The 6,754-nt window shown below is 45.9% G+C and overlaps 1 pseudogene; it reads left to right on the forward strand.

Annotated features, from left to right (window-relative positions):
* The first annotated feature begins 269 nt into the window (after positions 1-269).
* On the forward strand, positions 270-740 carry LOC133067448 (glutathione S-transferase 3, mitochondrial-like; annotated as a pseudogene).
* The last annotated feature ends 6,014 nt before the right edge of the window (positions 741-6,754 follow it).

Genomic DNA, 6,754 nt, shown 5'->3' on the forward strand with positions numbered 1-6,754 from the left:
GGCAGAAAGCAAAGAACTAAAGAGCCTCTTGATGAAAGTGAAAGAGGAGAGTGAAAAAGTTGGCTTAAAACTCAACATTCAGAAAACTAAGATCATGGCATCTGGTCTCATCACTTCAGTTGGCAAATAGATGGGGAAACAATGGGAACAGTGACAGACTTTATATTTTGGGGCTCTAAAATCACTGCAGATGGTGATTGCAGCCATGAAATTAAAAGATGCTTGCTCCTTGGAAGAAAAGTTATGACCGACCAGGCGAGCAAAGGTGATCCAGAGTCAGGATGGTTGTCCTCTCTAAGGAATATGGTTTCGTGATTCTAACTGGTGCTGCCAGCTTCTTGATGGTAGGTCATCTAGCCATCAGTGTTTCCAAGGCCCCCAAGAAGTACAAAGTGGAGTATCCTACCATGTACAGCACTGACCCTGAAAACGGGCATATCTTCAACTGCTTTCAGCAAGCTCACCAGAACACATTGGAAGTGTACCCTCCCTTCTTATTTTTTCTAGCTGTCGGAGGTGTTTACCACCCACGTGTAGTTTCTGGCTTGGGCTTGGCCTGGATTGTTGGATGAGTCCTTTATGCTTACAGCTATTACACAAGAGAACCCAGAAAGTGGCAGGGGGGAGCCCTGAGCTTCGTCACCCTCACTGGCCTGATGGGCACCACTGTGTGCTCTGCCTTCCAGCATCTTGGTTGGGTTAGAACTGGCTTGAGTGGTGGGTGCAAGAGCTGCCATTGAAGAATTGTAGGGTTTTTTGAAACTCTCATTCATTTTGAGTGACTTTTATTTTCAGTTACATTTTTTTTCTTAAATAAAATCTTAGCTGGCATGAGCCTCATACCTAAAAAAAAAAAAAAAAAAAAAAATGACCAACCTAGACAGCATATTAAAAAGCAGAGACATTGCCTTGCCAACAAAGGTCCATCTAGTCAAAGCTATGGTTTTTCCAGTAGTCATGTATGGATGTGAGAGTTGGACTATAAAGAAAGCTGAGCACCAAAGAATTGATGCTTTTGAACCATGGTGTTGGAGAAAACTCTTGAGAGTCCCTTGGACTGCCAGGAGATCCAACCAGTCCATCCTAAAGGTAATCAGTCCTGAATATTCATTGGAAGGACTGATGTTGAAGCTGAAACTCCAATACTTTGGCCACCTGATGGGAAAAAACTATCTTATTTGAAAAGACCCTGATGCTGGGAAAGATTGAAGGCGGAAGGAGAAGGGGATGACAGAGGATGAGATGGTTGGATGGCATCACTGACTCGATGGACATGGGTTTGAGTAAGCTCCAGGAGTTGATGATGGACAGGGAAGCCTGGTATGCTGCAGTTTGTGGGGTTGCCAAGAGTCAGACACAACTGAGCAACTGAACTGAACTGAAAGGAATGAATGGGCTTCCCTTTCATTGGTAAATGAATGGCGTTTTCATTGGTAAATTGGTGGCTCAGTGGTAAAGAATCCACCTGCCAATCCAGGAGATGCAGGTTTTATCCCTGGGTCAGAAAAATCCCCTGGAGAAGAAAATGGCAACCCACTCCAGTATTTTTGTCTGGGAAATCCCATGGACAGAGAAGCCTCGCAGGCTACAGTCCATGGAGTCAAAAAAGAATCAGAAAAGACTTAGCAACTAAACAACAACAGCAAAGGAGTGAATATTCTTCCTGAAGTTTCTAATTTATTATCAAGTTGAAAATTGAGCATTGGAGAGAATGTAACCCCATGTTTCAAAATTGTGAAGGTATTTGTTTCTTTACAGGTATCTTTTTCCTTTTATGTGGTTCATTTTAAATGTGACAGATGTGACTTTTAAAATTTTTTTTTAATTTTAATATTTCTATTTATTTATGTACTTGACTGTGCTAGGTTCTTAGTTGTGGCATGTGGGATCTAGTTCCCAGATGAGGGCTGGAACCCAGACCCCCTGCACTGGAAGCAGGGAGTGGCTAAGACTCCACTTGACCACTAGGGAAGTCCCAGTGTGACTATTTAAAGGGGCAATTGATGAATTGTTTACAGGGGAGAAAGGCTGGAAGCATATCAGTCCCCCCCGCCCCAAGATAATAAAACAGTGAATCTAAATGAGATTTTAATGTGAACCTTCTATAGCAATCACAGCACTTCCTATCACATTGTATCGTCTTCCTGTTCACTCCAGTGTTGTGTTCACCATTTTTTCCTGCAGCTGTTTATTGGGTGTTGACCCTGGAAAACCACCTACTCCCAGGACCCATTTGGTCTGCATTAAAATCTTTCTCTTCCCCGGGTGAGATGGCCTTATTTTTCTTTTTGCTTTTGTTCACTTTTCCTTTTATATTTTCATTTCCTTCAGGAGTTTTAGTGCGATTATTTTTTCCTCTTTCATTCCCTTTAATACTTACTTGGTGTTTCCTACTTGTGGGCTGGCTACACTTAGTGAATTATGATGCCCTGCACCTCTTTGAAAGACCTGCTTTTATTTTTCCTGTCCACGTCGTTTGTGCAAATCTTTAAAGTCAGAGAGTTAGTACTAATGACTGGTCAACTCTATTAATGCAGTCTCCCCTCTGCCAAAGTTTGCTTTTCTGGTTCAAGGTCTTTTATTGCAAAGCTTGTTAAGAGCCTTTACTGCTTGAAGAAGGTGCCTTTTGGAACTGAAAGATTTCCTGTTTATGCACAGGGCAGGCCCCAGCTGAACTCGTGACAGTGTGGGCGGCTCCTGAGCTTTGCCAAAGAGCTTTGAGTGGGATTCAAGAGGAGCCATGACAGGGACTTAAAAGCTAGAGTCTGCGGAGCTGCCACAGCTCTGCTAGAGAGTGTGAGAAAGCGCCCAGCTAGAGTGGGGGACAGACTAGGTGCTGCCAATAGAGAGGGCTGCCCCAGCCTCAGGGCTCCAGCAGGGCTGCCTTTGAGTCTGAAGCGGTCTTGGTTCTAGAAGAGGAAAAGTTACCCTCTTCAAAGTCTCCAGGCTGTGTAGATTAAAAACCAAGGACTGAGTTCCCATAATTATGGCTACAAAACAGACTTCCTGGGGCTTTCCTGGTGGCTCAGATGGTAAAGAATCTGCCTGCAATGCAGGAGACCTGGTTTCGATCCCTGGGTCGGGAAGATTCCCTGGAGAAAGGATAGGCTACCCACTCCAGTATTCTTGCCTCGAAAATTCAAGGACAGAGGAGCTTGGCAGGCTATGGCCCATGGGGCCACAGAATTGGACATGACTGAGTGACTAACATACCAGACAGACTATTGTTTTGAGCTCCTTTTCATACAAATAATATTTATAGAAAATTCAGACTTCCGCTAATCCCTTCAGTGTCCACGAGGGTCTGGAGGGGTCCTAACCTGCTTCTGCTTAAGTGTGACTCTTGTCCCAGATCACAGCAGGCCTGCAGGGACTCAAAGTTTTCTGTCCCCAGCTGAATTTTTAAACTCTATACTGTATCAAATGTTCCCTTTCTAAAGCTGTCTCTATGGAATAACTGTTCACAATGCCAGCAAACTCTTGTCTCCAAGCAGGGGATCTCTTCCCGGATTGGGGGGGTGGGGTCCTGGAGGCTCAATTAACCACTGGAAGCTGCCTGATGAGGCAGAATCTCAGCAGGGAGGCCTGGAGAGGAGCCAGGACAAACCCAGCAGGCCTGGCCCCAGAGTGTCAAGTTTCTGGGTCAGGAAGAACCAGACGAGGCAGTCACCCACATGGCCAGAGCAGCAAAACCAAGGAAAGAGTGTGCATTCTTCATCATGCGGGAGGAAAGAAAGTCATGGGTTCATGACCAGCCCCCTGAGGGGGTCTCACTCAAGTCTTCAGATGCACGTGACCCTGGAATGCCCACCCTCCACCAGGTTCTCCTAGAATGGCCCTGAATAAAGGTGGCATTGTCTTGCTTTTTGGTTCCCTGTCTTCCTGGCTCCACACCAGCCAGCCCCTTCCTATCAGTGCAGTCATATTCCAGGTGGTAGGTGAGATATGGTGCTGTTCCAGTCTAGTCCTCTTAGGTTTGACACATGGGGTTAGTATGTGTTGTTATTATTGTTAAAGCCCACCACCAGTATTTTTACTGTCAACTGAAAAAATACATGCAACCTAAAAGTTGAGAGTCATGTTTTTTACCAGTGGAAATATTCAGGACTTCAAGGCCCAGAGGCAGCATCTCAAGTAACCCTGAAAGAACTGCTCCAGGAAGGCGAGGTGGGGAGCCAGGTTATATAGAAGTTTTGCACAAAGGGAAGGTAGTCTGAATGTCAAAAGATTGTATATAGTAAATTAAAGAAAACCAGATACCTCAAGTTAAGGAATTTGGCATTTTTTCACGTGTGGGAAGGTATGGGAGCCTGAGCTCACTAAAATCATTCCTTTGATATGCACCTCAGCTATCTGGGGCCAGTGTCTTGTGTTTTCATGTCCTGCATGTCCTCGGGACTCACTGTAGGGAGTGGCTGCAGTCGGACAGCAGTTAGTTGGCAGGTGCTCTTTCCTTCCTGAGTTTCTTCAGACCTCACCAGCTCACGTTGGAGGGCTGAAGCCACTGATGACAGTGACATCCTTGCTTATTGACATGGCAGGAAATATTCCAGTTCTCACTTCTAACCAGACTCCAACTATGCAATGATAGGAAGAGCAAAAGACTCCATAGAGTTATCATGTCTTCCTCTTGTTAAAAGCCATTTTCATCCTCATATGTTGACCTCACAATATTGCTTATCTCTTACCACAATGTTTCTGCATAATGAATAACCACAAATCTCTGTGACACATAAGGATAACCAGTGTTTTGCTTGGCTGTCTGGGATGGTCAGTCAGCCAGCTCTGCAGGGGTGCCTCACACCTCTAAGAGTTGGCTGGCTTTGGCTGGGTGGCTGAGGTGACTCAGTCCAGCAGGCTGGCCCAGGCATGTTCTCATGGCCCGGGGGAGGAGCATAAGGGAAGGAGTGAAATCATGCAAGCCACTCTAACTTCTGTTTATGAGGTGTTGCTATCGTCCTACCAGCAAAATCAGCCCCCCACTCAAGCCCAGATTCAAAGAGTAGGGAAACACATTGCCTCTTTAGGGAGAGGGGCCACAAAGTAACATGGCAAAGGGTGCTGGATGTAGGGAGGGTTTCAAATCACACCACCACCCTGGTCTCAACTGGTCTCAACTATGATTCACTCCATAGAGAAGAAAAACTCCCACAATAGCAACCCAACATGGTGCTGAGTTACAGTCCACAAGGTCAAATCTTTGACCCCATGAATGATCTGGATAAAGATCACTTTCTCAGCATGTTAATAAGAAATAGTTACTATAAAGTTGGTTTTTTTCCTTGTTTGTTTTGGCTTTTTAGATGAGGGTTGGGAGATACTTCTCCATGGATCTGTCTCATTTCTTCATGTGTCTTGTGAGCAGGGCCACTAACTGCCATTTATTCCTAGTTGTATTTCCAAGTATGTTTCTATAGCACAGAGCCTTGGAAGACAGAAGAGCTCCTGTGGAGCAGGGGGACAGAGGGCAGGTGTTTTCCTCTAGAGCAAAAGCCAGGCAGATCTTTTTATTGCCTATGATAAAATATTCAAGCTCCCCTAGCCCAGGATCTCTCAGTTATCACACCAACCACAGTATTTACAACATTCTCCTGTTTCCCTCAGGATTGCCCCTGTGGGATTTGGGGGTGGGGGTCTAGAGGTACCAATGTGGATGTGAAGCTCATGTTGCTTGCAGTGCTATGACCCAATAAAATTCTTTGACTCAGGATTCTTCTGCCAGCATCTAGGAAACTATGGCAAGCTACCTTGTGAGTTTGTAATTAGGGCAACACTCAGACACCTCACGATCCTTAACAAGTCAAGTAGCATCCTAACAGGCTGTTCATGTCCCTTGCCCCTAGGACCACCATGATCTGCCAACCATGGCTATGGAGCCCTCCCCGCTGGCCAGAGCACCCTGACTGCTGCCTTGGTCTTGATGCCCACGATGGCAATTCTGCCTCCTTTGCTCTGATGGTCATCTGCCACCATCCCGTCTGTCATGTCAGGATTCTGTCATTTCCACTGACACGAGGGAGCTCATTTCTATGATGGCATCTCCTCCTGTCGAGCCTGGTCCGTCCCAAGGACACCCCCCACCAAACTTCCCTAGGATGTCAGTGTTTCCCTCATCTGTACCCTTTATTGCTTAGCGAAGGGAACATTCCCTCAGCCTTCCTGAGGAATAGAATACACTGGTGGTTCCTATGGTCTTACACAATAAATCTATTCTAACATTCCCACAAATCCGAACTTTTTGACCTCTTCATCAGCACAATGCCAAGGAAATTCAAACATTTCCGCCTCATTTCCTGTGGCCATTTTTGGATCCAAACTTCAAGGAGCTATCCCAGCCCTATATTAGGATCAGTCCTGGTTATCCTTTCGCAGGTGTTCAGTCATGGGACAGGGCTCCTACATCCATAAATTCTCCACTCCAGCCTCACATTCTGCCCTTGCTACCAATTCTACCTCCTCCCTCCACCCCCATCTGATCCCTTTAAGATCAACCCTTCGTGTGATCCTTGGTTCCTACTGCTCGCTAATAACTGGGTCCTGCAGTGTCTTTGGTGTGTAAGATTTTTACTCCTGGAGAAGGAGCTGTGTGTCTCAACTCAAACTATGCTGGGACCTCATGTTTGTTATTGTTTGGAGACAATGAAAGGAGGAGGGTAATCTTGAGGCACACAGACACCACGCGCATGTTGGTGCTCCTCTGCAGGGGGCGGGCTTCAAAGGAGTGTAGGTCTCAGAACCCTGCTTCTCAGGCCCA

The sequence above is a fragment of the Dama dama genome, chromosome 12 (assembly GCF_033118175.1).
Source record: "Dama dama isolate Ldn47 chromosome 12, ASM3311817v1, whole genome shotgun sequence".
Lineage (NCBI taxonomy): Eukaryota > Metazoa > Chordata > Mammalia > Artiodactyla > Cervidae > Dama > Dama dama.